Below are 14,508 nucleotides of genomic sequence, written 5' to 3'. Positions count from 1 at the left end.
GAGAGAAAAAGAAGTTTAATAAAAATTTTATACATGAGGGCCTCAAAGCGGAAACAGGAGGTAATTATGGAAGTAGAAAATATTAATTCTTTTTCTAATGTAGAAAAATAACAAAAGCTATGGTAATAGAAGCTGAAGCATTAAGATAGGAATGAAATGAAACACAAAACAAGAGTAGGGAGAAAAATCTATGACAAAAAGGAAGATTCACCATCTTCTACAAAAGACTTTTGAAACAGAAAATGAAAAAATACTGAAAATAGTCTGTAAATTTCAGACTGTTCAGATATTTTAAAACAATCATTGTTTTCTGGGATTATTTAACATACTCTTGTCATAATTCTGCCTTCAACCAATCATTCCTCCTCAATCCTTTTTTTTTTTTTTAATTTTAACTGGGTTGTGAAGTGGTTTATTGATTCAGTATTTAATTTTTTTTTTCAACGTTTATTTATTTTTGGGACAGAGAGAGACAGAGCATGAACGGGGGAGGGGCAGAGAGAGAGGGAGACACAGAATCGGAAACAGGCTCCGGGCTCTGAGCCATCAGCCCAGAGCCCGACGCGGGGCTCGAACTCACGGACCGCGAGATCGTGACCTGGCTGAAGTCGGATGCTTAACCGACTGCGCCACCCAGGCGCCCCTGATTCAGTATTTAAAGTACTCAGTATTCAGTATTTAAAATACTCGGGGCGCCTGGGTGGCTTGGTTGGTTAATCGCCCGACTTCGGCTCAGGTCACGATCTCATGGTCTGTGAGTTCGAGCCCCGCGTCGGCTCGGTGCTGACCGCTCAGAGCCCAGAGCCTGTTTCAGATTCTGTGTCTCCCTCTCTCTCTGCCCCTCCCCTGTTCACGCTCTGTCTCTCTCTGTCTCAAAAATAAATAAATGTTTAAAAAAAAAAAGAATATACTCAGTAGGCAAACACTTGAGACAGAAGAATCAAAAGACGAGAGATTTATAAACATCACATTACAGTAGAAAACGGAGGAAAGTTTCAAACGCAAAATTATTTGAACAAATCGCTTTTTCCAGCAATCATAATCCCAAAAGGTGATAAATGCATCCAGTCCCACATTTTCCTTTCCTTAGAACCTGGGCTCATCCTCTCTGAAAACAGAGGCAGCTTCCTGAAGCAAATCACCTGTTACTTCTAACAAGACCCATTCATAGTGTGTCCCCGCTTCAGCCCTTACTCCTCTACCAACGGTGAGTTTCCAAAATCCTGTTCTCACATCAGTCTTACTCCCCTTTGGGATTTCCTCCCTCATTCAAATCAAACCCATTTTGTTTCCCTCCCTGGAAAGTCTTCATCAACACCTTGGTCCACAAAGTCTCTTCTTTCCATAACACTTAATTTATAAGGTATTCTAGAGCAGCCACAATCCTGCTTTGGAATTTCCCACTTGGCTTTATATACAGTTATGAATTATTAGTGTGTCTTTGTGGAGTCTCCTCAAGTAAACTTTAGGATTAAGAAAAAGATGTTGTATGCACAAAGTAGATTTTCCAGAAACATTTTAAGATAGATTTCTCTCTTGGTTTTACATATTTATTCTTATATACCATGATACCTAGCACACTGCCTTGCTTAATAAACATGTTGGAATGAATGCTTAATAAACATGTTGGAATGAATGCTTACCATAAAATAATTACAACTTCTTTTACTCTGTTAATAGAGATCATCCTCCCCAATTTTAATAAGATATTTAAGACCTTCATAAAATTTAAATGGAACACAGCAGAATCATTTAATTCTCTACTATTAATCTGATAGTGTCAGATTTTAAAAGTAATGAGACTGCATTTCGATTTTTAAATACTCCATTTCATTCTTGGAAAATTATGATGTAATTCAAGTGCAATTTTGTATTCTTTCAAAATAAATTGTGACAAATTTGAAATTCATTAAAACCCTTCAATTCATTAAAATTCATACTTTCCTATACACAATATAAGAGCAGCTTTTATTGAATTTTAGGCAAAGTAGAATGTCCACTTAGGAATATTTATGCATCAAGTACTTGGATGGACAATATGGCTTAAATATACCCACAATTAGATTATCTGAAACAGTGAGATGTTAAGAACCTGTAGCTCTGTATTGGTGGGATCTTGGTCCATCCACATTTTGCTGGTACCGAATTTTTAATAGAACACAGTCATAAATAGGGCAATTACTTATAGAGGGTTAGTTCTGCTGGAACAAAATGTTTGAATAACTATATATACATCTCTTTGTGTTTTTGTCATCTACTAATGTTGAAAAACTGAATGAAAGCAGGCAAATTACCATGCGTCTCCTCACTTTCTCTTACCTAGTTTAGAACCATTCAGTCTACTTCATCTAAAATACAGGAGCATCATCCTTTCAGAAGATGCTCAGATTTTGAGGGAGATACAGTGCTATCCTTGCCTGTCTCAAACTTTCGACTCTCCTTCAACACCCAGTCTTACAAAGTTCAGCTTTGTATGTCCCCACAAGAAACAAGAAAGGAAGAGAGAAAAGGAGACAGAGAGAGAGACAGAGGAAGGAAGGAAGGAAGGAAGGAAGGAAGGAAGGAAGGAAGGAAAAGAAAGAATAAAGAGAAAAGAAGAGAAAGAGAGAAAGAAGCAGAAATAACAGATGGAAGAAAGGAAGAAACTCAAGGGAAAGGGTGACCACTAGCGATCACACATTCCAGGAGATATATCCACAAGTACAGTGTTATTGCTGGGGATAGTAGACAGTAGACTGGGACCACATAATTCTGTACAGGGGCACGCACATGGTCTGGATGGATCTCTTCAAGAACCTATTGTCATAGACAAAAACAGCAATGACAACGATGAAGTGGGCTATACAATTTCTGCCAAACAAGGAAAAACAAATATTATCTGAAATGATTTCCAACAGCCAAGATTACCAACCAGTGTACTATGGCCCATCTGAATGCTTCAAACAAACTCCAGGTGGCTGAAATGTACTCGTCTCAGCCATCAAGGTAACCGGGCAGAGCCTGAGGTAGGTGGAACCCATGCAACATCCCAATCAGGTCGCCCTGGTATGCCTTCAAATGTCCCTTTTCTACATGTGTTAAAAATGATGCCGGGGGTGGGGGGAAGTAACTTTAAGAAAATGATTTACCATCCTCAATATAGTATCCAAGTAGACATGAAAAAGAAACAGAAAGTTGGTACATTTTTAATGTCGATATTTGTTTATATTATCCTGAATTCGAATATGGCTTTTCTAGATCAAGGCAGATAACTATTACTTGCAGTAATAAGTGCATCAGTTCCTTCACCCCATTTTCTTTCCCCTTTCTGGGGTAATGTACCCCTTTCTGGGGTAAGCCATTGGGACAGGCTGGCGTGTATGGGTGTCATCCAACAGGAGGGAAGCCCTAAAATTAAGAATTAGGGAGTTACTGTGAAATAAATTCGTTGTGGTTGAATTTCAGCTTTTAATCAAGTAAGTTCAAAATGGAAAGTTAAAGACATAAGTGTAGTCAAGATCCTGCAAATGCTTATATGGTAGGTAGGGAATTTGTGTTTTTTTTTAATGTTTATTTTTGAAAGAGAGAGAGAGAGAGAAAGAGAGACATAGCACAAGTGGAGGAGGGGCAGAGGGAGAGGGAGACAAAGAATCTAAAGCAGTCTCCAGGCTCTGAGCTCTGGCACAGAGCCCAAAGCGGGGCTCGAACTTGTGAACCACAAAATCATGACCTGAGCTGAAGTCGGATGCTTAACTGACTGAGCCACCCAGGTACCCCAAGGAATTTGTATTTTATCTTTAGAGCAAACATGGTTGTTTCTTTTGTTGTTCATTGAAGTATTTTAAGTAGAAGGGTAATCAGTGAACATATTTCATTTCAGTCCTTCTAAGTCTACCGGTTGACCTTGGGCATAATATAGGTTTCCAGTATGTCTCAGTTTCTTTATCTGTACAATAAAGATAATATTAATACTTCACTAATAAAGTTGTTGAGAGGATTAAAAGTCTTCAAAAATGCCCAAGAAACAGTAAATACTCTACAAATTGCTATTATTAATATTACAGGATTTTAAACAAAGGGATGGCATGATGGCATTTTAGAGAGCTCTTTCCGACCACATTGGGAGGTGGATTCAGAGGACTGTAAAACTGGACGTGGAAGCTGCACAATACCCCAGGAAAGAGATGAACATCACCTGGAATATTATTAGCAAAGCAGGTAGAAACAGAATGTTCAAGCCATATTTAGGGAGAAGAATCAATAGAATAAATATAAGGACTGAGTGGGTACACCTATATGTCTGTGCTGTATTGGAAAAGTATAGTTAACTAAACCTAGGATAATATTTTTAATTGTTTCTGATTTACTTGATTGTCTCTTCCTCCATTAGACCTATTAGGTGTCTTTTTCAAATTTATTTTTCCCTGTTATATTTCCAGTGCCTAACAGCGCATGAAAAATAGAGACACTTTTCTAAATACATTGAGCACTGTTTGCGTAGGAAGATGATTAGTTCAGGGCATATAAGTGTAAGTTGATTTTGAAGGCAAGATGGTGGTCTGGCAAGCAGATTTACATGAAATTTAAGCTGTTGGAGTGGGCGTGGTTACCAAGGAGATGATTTGCAGTGAGAACAGAGCAGAGTTGGGGACAGAATTCTGACGAAGATGAACACATAAAGGAAAAAGAGACTTGCAAGTCTTCGAAGAAAGAATGTCCAGAGAATTGGAAGAAAAACAAGGAAATCTGTAGTGTCGAAAAAAAGCAGAAAATGGTATTTTAAGAAGGAGCAGGAATATGAAACACTCTTTTAAGCAATTTAACAGTAACAAAATATTGTTAAGAGGCCAAGTATAACAAATAAGATATTGGCTAAAGAAGTTCATTTGAAGTAGCTTGAGGTACAAGCTGGATTAGGGCTTTTGAGGAATGATTGGGTGATATTTAAGTGGTGATAGAATTTAATTTTTCAAAAGTAATTAAGCTATTAAAAAAACAGGTAGAAATAGGTAAATATGGAAGTGTCTGTGTCGTTCAGAGATGTTTGAAACCACCCTGAATGTTGTTGACAGGGTAATTCATAGAGTGAGGGAGCCTAGAAGGTCAGGGTTGATATGGTATCCTCAGGCTTGTAGTGAGTGAGGGGGACCATGACAACACGGAACATTCAGATGCATCTTTTATGGAGCCAACTGGGTATGAAAACTCAATGGTATCTCGAAGGATTCACCTGAATGGCAATATGGTAAAATAATAATTCTTCCAACTCCAACGCAGCTAGTGATGTGGGATCATTCGCTACCTTTACATCCACCAAAACTTTATAAACACATACTTTAGAAATGATGTATAATCAGTGGTTAAGGCTATATTAACGAAGGGAGGGGTTTTATGCATGTCAAGGGCAATGTAGATGTGTATTTTTTTTATTCTTGTGTTTGCCTTTTAGCCATAAACAAGGATATTAGCAAGAGTTGTCTTTTGAAAGAAATAGTTCACTAGAATCTTCCTCATCTCTTCCTTTGTTATTCCATATAACATTACACATAGGCTTTCTTGTGTGAAGTTTAAAAAGAATATGTATGTAAATTATGTAAGTGAATGCTATTCTGTACTAACTAATGGGATGTCACTTTCTATGGAAAGAAGACTAAAAAGTAAATGTTAAAAATGTGAGAATCAAACTCCATACATTGCAAAGCAACAAGTTAGTAATAGAATGAAATATAACTAGACATAGTTATAAACTTAACTAGACTTTAGAGTATCTGGGCACCTTTGTATTTTTTCTTAGCACATTACTGATATATAGTCAGGGCTTAGTATATGCTTATTAGAGCAGATTAATTGTGGACATTTCAGGTCAAGCCATGATATAAGCAACTGAAAATAATTAGAGCCATCTGATTCATTATCACATATTGTATTTTAATAGCAGATATATTTTTAAAGAACTCTAGATGTTTGCAGGAATCATTTATCAGGAGTGTTCTTTCCTCAAAGAGGTAATTAGGTGAAGAGCTGGTGTCACTTTGTAGTATAGAAATGATCCTTGAGGGGCACTTGGGTGGCTCAGTCAGCTGAGCGCCTGACTTCGGCTCAGGTCATGATCTCGCAGCTTGTGAATTCGACCCCCGCGTCAGGCTCTGTGCTGACAGCTCAGAGCCTGGAGCCTGCTTCAGATTCTGTGTCTCCCTCTCTCTCTGCCCCTTCCCCACTCATGCTCTGTCTCTCTCTGTCTCTCAAAGGTGAATAAACATTAAAAATAAAATGAAAAATAATAAAGAAATGATCCTTGAGTGAAGGAAAGGTAGAGAATGAGAGTGGATAGCTTTGCAAAATTGGGGATTATATAAGTTCTCACAAATGTTCTGAAATGAATGCCTCTTTATGTTGTGGGAAATTAAGATCTCTTAAATCTTTTTTGATCTCCACATTGGAGATAGGAGAATATATCAGGGACTCTAAGATCCCAAGATTTCAGAAGTTCTCTGTCCATTATACACTATAACAGGGAAGACGGTAAGCTTAAAGCAGATGTAATGAAGATCATCCTTAATACGATTTTAGGGAAAGATAAACTATTGATGGTATGAAGTAATTGGTACATATTGCTTGTATTGGCTACAGAAATGGTGTTATTTGAAATTTGAGTCCTCGTTTTGCTTTAGTTTAAAAAAATGCGGCTACTGATGACAGAAGTGCCACAGGCTGGGATGTCCCCATCCAACTTCAGGCTTGCCATCACATTCAAAAGGAGTTCCTTAGCCGAAAGAGATACTGGACCTTCAAAAATCAGTCAGTTAATCAGGTAGTTAAAGAATTAAGAAATATGAGTTCACTTATAGGTATGATTTTCCTACTCTCTGAACCTGTCTCTTCTAATTATGCTTTTTGTAGAAAGACTCACACTTCTATATACAGTGGAGTATTTTTATGCATTTTTTTGTAGCATCAGAGCCCACGATTTTCTGTTGATTTTGCAGATAAAAAGTTACAGATCATTTCTGTTGGATGAATCTCTTTGTTACACCATCTGAAGGGTTCTGAAAAAAAAAACAATGTCATATTCATTTGAAGACAGAAAAAGAAACAACATTACTTGATTCAATGTGATAGCTATTTCTAAGGCAGAATTAAAATAGCATAATTTCAGCAATTTACTTTTTTACACTAATACCACAGTTCATTATTTTATACATTGAGGCACTTTAGAACCTCTCATATGCTTTTAATCTATCACTTACTAGTTGGCAATTACTACTTCATCTTCGGTCTCTATGCTCTTAAGAATTTGAACTCATAAAACAACATTGTTCTTATAATAGTGTAAAAACCACAGGAAAAGAAAAATTCCCTGTCTTTATTGAGCCCCACGTGTGAACATTTTTATATTCATCATACTTATACTTTAACATGTTTTAAAATTAAGGTGGATTTGCATGCTTTTTTGAAAAATGGGGAGAAGTCAAGAAGTCATTCTTACTGGACTACATGTGGAAAGTAAATTACAAAGGTTTCAAGGAAATTGAGGCAACTGGCCATGTTGAAACAGCTAATATCACCTGGGGCCCATGCCCAGATGGAATAGAGTAATACTACCCAGGCCTGCCTGGGGTGTCCAAGGAGCCAATTCATGTGGGAAGAACCAAGGGACGTGACAAAAAGTGTAAGTGATGTCACTTGGAAAAGCCTCTGGATTGTGGTTAAGTCAGGGTTAAGCTATGAAGAGCCCCTTAGCCACACCATTGGACATTTCAAACAAAGCTGACAGAAGGGAGGAAAAAGCCCTACGATTATGAGACAATACACAGTGAAATAAGTATCAATGAGTAAAAAAACTAGGATAGGTTAAAGAGTACTGAATACTGAACATGTTGAAGTAAGAGCATCAGCGAGAGTCTTCACAAAAGCCAGCTAGTCATCAGTCAAAGTGGAGGTTTTATAAGATGTACCTGATGAACGCTGACTTTCTGCAAAGGGAGTTAAGATTATGTAGGCAGAACACGCTGCTGAGAAGGGCAAATTTGATCCCTATAATTAACTAATTTTTGTAACATAATCTTTAAAGACTATATTTACTCTTAGCACTATGGAATTTTGCCTAAAAAGTTTGAAAAATTCAACATTCATCCATGTAACAGTCAAGAGATACTTGTTGATTTTCTCTTTGATTGACATTATGTTAAGTCCTAGAAAATATAAAGATGAAATGGACATGATCATGTCTTAATCTTACTAATAAGTGAGAGAAACAGATTAAACAAATAGCAACACAGGTAATGCTTACATTACAGGTATATTCAATGTTATGAGGAAAAAACAGTTTATTTCCCCGAACTTAGATTATAAACATGATGTCCATTATATGTGACTCTATGCCCATTCTCACATTGTGAGTTTCTTAATTTCCTCAATAAATTCTGTGATTCCAAACAATGATACTACTGGACCAGGGCAACAACCTCTTTTTCGGAAGATGTTATGTTTCAAACAATAAATAGTTTGAAGTTTTAGAAGCATATTAAAAATCAGAAAAAAAAATGTGTGAGAATATCTTTTGCCTTTGGTTTCCCCCATAAAAAAGAAGAAGAATATAAATATATTTCAAGAAAGTAATGACAGTGGAAAGCATATGTTGGCAGTCTTAAACTCAGAGGAAGTTTACAGAATATGGTCTTGACTTTATGGTTTATTATCTTATTTGAAATGAAATATAGAAAGGTCCAACAATAATCAGGCAGCTTGCCATTGAGCCTGTAGCATTTCAAGAACCACAAAGGAAGAATGAATCATTCCCATACACCCTTCAACCACGGTTTCATATGTACCAATGATTTTTATAGCACTTGGGATTTGTTAATAGCTCATTATGATGATTTCAACATCCGAATCTCCTATTTTACAATTGTTGATATTTCATTGCCCCAAAATGATCAGTTAGCCAAGCCAAATCTTGATTCATGTCCTACCACAAAGAATGTCCATTTCCAGTAACTTTTGATGGTTTTCATTATTCTTAGTGATTGATTATTGCATTAACAGGTCAAATTTTTATCTTTACCTTTCCTGATTTAGTCAACAAAGATACATATTTAAGCTGGTGAATTTGACAAGAGAGTTATCTTCCAGGATATGGACAAGATGGAAAGATCTCAGGGATGTGTTAAATCACACACAAGACTCTGAAGAGCCATGGCTGTCTATCTGTCTGCTGTCTGAAATTTAGACTGTTAGGAAAATTAAGACCCAACTCTAGTAAGGCTGCATTTCAAATGAAACTTCAAGTCATGCTAATGCCTGGCATCAATTTGAAATTCCTTAAATGTAACCACATAATTTCAGTTTTAAAAAGGGTCTGTCACTTTTAATGATCAAAAAGAAACTTTTGATTGCCATAGGGCAATTTAGTGAAAGTCTTACAGCATCTTTTTTTTGTTTGTTTTTTTTTGTTTTTTGTTTTTTTTTGTCTGAAACCAATACTTAGGAAGCAATTAATGATAATCAAGTGTGGATGCTATTAATTTACCTATATATCAGTTTGTTATCAAAAAAATTTTTTAATTACATACTCATCAGAAGGCCTCAGTAAGAGTGGAAAGTCCCAAAAACAAAATTAGATTAAGATTTATCCTTCTAATGTGGAAAAGAAGAAAACAAATATATATGTAGATACATGAAATTGGAATTATTTATTATATGCAGTATCTGGGCCACACATTACTTTTAATAATAATATCATCTTGGATTTATATGGTGATATGTCTCCAGAGAGCCAGAAATTCTCTTTTATATTAAGGAGTAAATTACTACCAATATTAGCAATCATGTTTATAGATAAAGATTCTAATTCACAAAAATACATGATTTATCTGAGGTCACACAGTTCATCAGTATTAAAGTCAGGTAAGAATCCTAAGTTTGCTGATTTATAATCAAATATCTGTTCATTTGATTAAGAGTTCTTAACCTGGGGCCAAGAGCTTCAGGGACCTTTGAACATCTTGAAATTAAATGCAAAATGTCATCTATATGTATGTTTTTCTCCCCTGGCAAGAGGATCAGATTATCAAAAGGGGTCATGACATAAAACATATTAAATACTATCTCATTTGACTAACCCACTTCTTTACTAGATTTCTCTAAAAAGGGATCGCATTCATTTCCATAATAAATTTTAAGTTCAGCCAAAGTTTCTAAACGGTATGCTAGAGTTGGAATACATTAATGTAGCTTAGTAAACAACTTTGCAGAGAACAACTTAGATGACAGGGACTTGAATCCCTAGTTAACTTTTACATGCCTTGACATTTATTCTTAGCGCATCACAGAATTCACATAGGAAAATGCTACACTTAAACAGTTAAATGTACTTTAATTATCACTCCTGATTTGTAACTTTTGGTACGTAATGAAAAATTCATCTTTTGAACTAAAATTGCTCAGAGCAGAAGGCAATATATTTCCCATAAATGTATAACATCAGATCAGCTGGGCTTTACTTACGAGAACAAAACCGAATTTGCTTTCTCTCCCATTTTACCTTTTGGAAATTTTGCACTCACAGAAAAAAATACTCTAATTCAGAACACAATAAAGTATCAAATTCATTTCATCTAATTTTCAATGTGGAAGTGTCATAGTCTATATTTTCATTTTTAATGCTAAGAAGTAAAAGTTAGAAGCAATTTAAATATTGATTTTCATATGTACATATAAGCAGTTTGGATTTGGTTCTACATTGAATATATTTATTGTTGCTCCATTAGAAATAAAAAGGTGCGGACTTCACCTGAAATCTTCATATCCCTTCACATGGGGGGCCATACCAATACGGAGCATCCAAACTGAGAGCTTTGACTGCGTCAATTAATTCAACCAAACAGCCTCTTCAGCCATCTCTCCACAGACTTAATCAAATCTTTAGGTTCATTGTGAATAGTATGAGACCCTTGCTATGTTATTCAAGGAAAGAAAGAAAATCACCAGCACTCAGTTGTACTTGATTTGGCCTAGGAATCACATGTCAGGCCTTTCAGGCTTAGGTATAGTCTCAGCACCAAATGATTTACAAGTCAACAGCCTAGAATCCACAGGGTCTCCACATCAGCTTGCATGTCAGAGACAGATGTCTAATATGTTTCTTCTCAAGATACAGGAAGTGTTTTGATGGCTGTCATCATGAGGCTTATCCAGGTTCCCAGGGGAAGGGAAGAGTAGTTCTCTACTGGTATATATACACCTTGTCCAATAAAATGCATCGAAGGTATGAAGCAAGAGTTTCTTGTCCAGTGGACCACAGGGTTTGTGTCTCTGTAGCTGCTGACAGGTTAACTTTTATTTCTATCCCTAACTCATGACTAAGGCAAAACATTCCCCAAGGTACACAGGTCTTTGGCACGGACACTAGCTTACAGTTGAAGAGGCATTGGCTTACAGTTGACAGAGAAGAGGTTATTCCCCTCCAACCCAAAAGGGTGTGGATCAGTTTTGTCTCACTGAAGATTTATGAAAATTAAAACAATTTCCTCAGTCTTCTTTTTCTAAGTGGCAGGACGGGGAGGACCAGTTATGAGCCTAACCAGAAAGTTGAATTTCAACACCAAATCAATTCATAAATGTAAAGATAATCAAGGTTAGGTTTCTTTTTTGAGTCTTATAAGCCATGTTAGTTCTGCTGCAAAGCTTTGTCCGCTTTGACAAAGAAAGATGTGGGGCCAGCTTTCCATTTCTAGGCATAGTCCCCATTTCAATTGCTGATGTCTATCACTGACTGAGTAGCACACAGGCCAATATTTCCTGACTATGAGATCAATGGCTGGACCAGAGACATCAATAGAGAGGATAAAGATTGCTAATTTCTGTGGTCGATGTCAGGAGCAGGGGAAAAATACAAATGGCATAGTGATAAACCAGGTTTATCTGTTGTTTGATCAAGGAATGCCTCACACAAAACAAGGAAGCAGAGAAACCCAGAACAAAGGCAGATAAACTGTTTATCGGGCAGCTGGACTTGTTCTGTTATATCTTTATTTCGGAGATGGCAGAATGGGCTTCTTTGCTTAAAGACCGTCTTCCTGGAACTAAAAAGAAAAATATGTCTGCTTTTGGGCAGGTGGCTGCAGAAAAGGCGAACTCTCCTTCAATATGGATTTATAAAGCAAGTAGTCCCAGAAGTCCAAATGCTGCTAAACCAATATAAGACACAGATGTGTATCCTGGTACAGATGACTTCACTAGGACACCTAGTCTATTAATGGCAGCATGGATAAATTGTGGCAGGTGTATTTGAACGATTACAGTCAAACTGAATACTTAAGCTACGCGTTTGCTATAATTAGGCTCATCCTTGAAAGGCAATGCAATTTTCGTTCCAATTAATGATCATAATCTCTACTACATTTCTCACCTTTATCCTTGTAAAAACTTCATCAAATGTGTGTACTTACTGTCTCCTAAAGATAGCTAGTGAGTTTGTGACTCCTTGTTTATGTCATTCTTCATTTGTGGAATACCCTTCATCATTTCCCTATTGATCTCAATCCTGCCCATCCCTATTCCAAAGCACGTCTGCCTTCAATTTCTTCCTTGCTCTACACTCTTCTAAGTCCGATGTCTGCATTTGGCATTAATATACATCCTAGTTAGTTATAAATTAATTTCTTCCTGCGCTGTTATGAGAAGAGCCTGGTATTAGAGTCACATGATTGTGATTCTAGTCTCTAATTTGCTACACGGTATTTTTTTTCTATTCAGTAAGTAGTTTCACCTCTCCAAGATTAACCTCTCTTTGCTAGTAAAATGAAAAGAAAAATTCTTTCCTTTCCTAGGAGAACTGTTAAAAGTAACAAACTAAGCTTGAAATGAATGAAATGTCATCATCACCAACAACACTGCGTTGTGGTGTTTTAATTCATTTCCATCTGGATTATCAGCATTTGGGGAATAAGTCTGGACTACCTAACATCCCCTTGTGCTTTTCAACACACTTATCAAAGCCTATCCTTATACTTATAACAATGTAAACGATCTTTTATGTATGTATCTCTTTGACTAAACTAAAAGCTGCCCAAACTGAACTTACGTCGCATTTACCCTTGAATCTCTAGCACCTAGCACTTGGCAACAAATTTCCTCCCAAAACACATGATAAACTGAACCAAATTACTGTATATATTTTCATCATATGGCACAATGCTTTGTGTGTAGTCAGTGTAAGTTGTTTTTTTGTTAAGTGATTAAGCTAGATATCAGTCATTACCTACAGTTTATCTTAGAACTTCTCGTTCAGATCGGTTCATCAATATATGTGACAAATGGCAAAACAACTATTTCTACAACAAAGCAAGTACTTGAAAACCATGAGAAAGCCTTTGCCTATGTAAACACAGCACACAATTAAACATAATTATAAAATACCCCACAAAGTGTGCAAATTCAAATCATCAATATATAAGAGAACCAATATATAGAAGTAGTTTGAACTCATTGGCAATGCTGAAGTCATTCCAGAAATATAAAAGTTGGGTCAGGGCCTCTCGGTGGAGAATTTACATCCTAGAATAATGCAAAAACAGTCCATTATAGAACATAACCAAAGTTTTTTACATAAACATGGTTAAGGGTGCAAGATTAAAGGGTACAGTCCAACAAATCTGTTGCTGGTAAAATATTATGGTATCCAATAGGAACTTAGGGAACACTTTGGCCGTTTGAAACTTAAACTTTCCAGATTTCCATCTTTTTTTCTAGTAACGAGTCTCAAATTCTGAGGGAAAATGTACTCCGTTTTATTTACATGAAGGCCATGAACAAATGTCTCCCATATTTACCCTTTCTATGAAACTCTTTCCACTTTAAGAAGGATGTGATCATTTCTTCTTTAACTGGTTCCACAGCTCATATTTCTCCCTTTACTTACAACTGTACTTCGTTTTTCATGCATGGTCTCCCAATCGAACTAAATGTGAAGTGAGGTAGGATAAGACACATGACTATTTTGGTGGTCTAAAGGTAGATACAGGTAACAGGAAGAGAGTCCCATTCTCCAGTTCCTTTCTTATCGCTCTGGGCACCTTCACAAATCACCCTCACACTTTAGTTTAAAAAGTAAAAAGGAGCAATTTCTGGATTCTCGTGTGGCATTTATGGAGTTTATGCGTTGTCACTCCCATCCCTACAACAAGAAAAAAGTTGAACAAACCGAAAATCAACTTTTCTTTAGATCCGTCAGAGAAGTGAAATAACAAAGCAAATTTTGCTCCCAAATTTGGAGAGATAGACAGGCAGAAACAGAGAATCACAGTTTACCAAGGCAGAAACTCAGGAGGAGGAACCTCCAGGACCAGGACCGGAGTAGGCAGCCCTAAACTGTAAAAGACAAGTTGCCAGAGACTCAGTGTGGACTGAGTTAAAGTTTGAGGTGAAGACTCTAGGGGGCCCAGTCTTAGGGAGGCTCCCACACTTTTGTGAGTTGTACTTCCAGGAGTCATGCCAGGCTCTCACGGTGAAGGACAAAGAAAAATCCCC

This window comes from Prionailurus viverrinus, chromosome D4 (genome assembly GCF_022837055.1).
Source record: "Prionailurus viverrinus isolate Anna chromosome D4, UM_Priviv_1.0, whole genome shotgun sequence".
Taxonomy (NCBI): Eukaryota; Metazoa; Chordata; class Mammalia; order Carnivora; family Felidae; genus Prionailurus; species Prionailurus viverrinus.
This window is presented reverse-complemented; position numbering follows the sequence as displayed.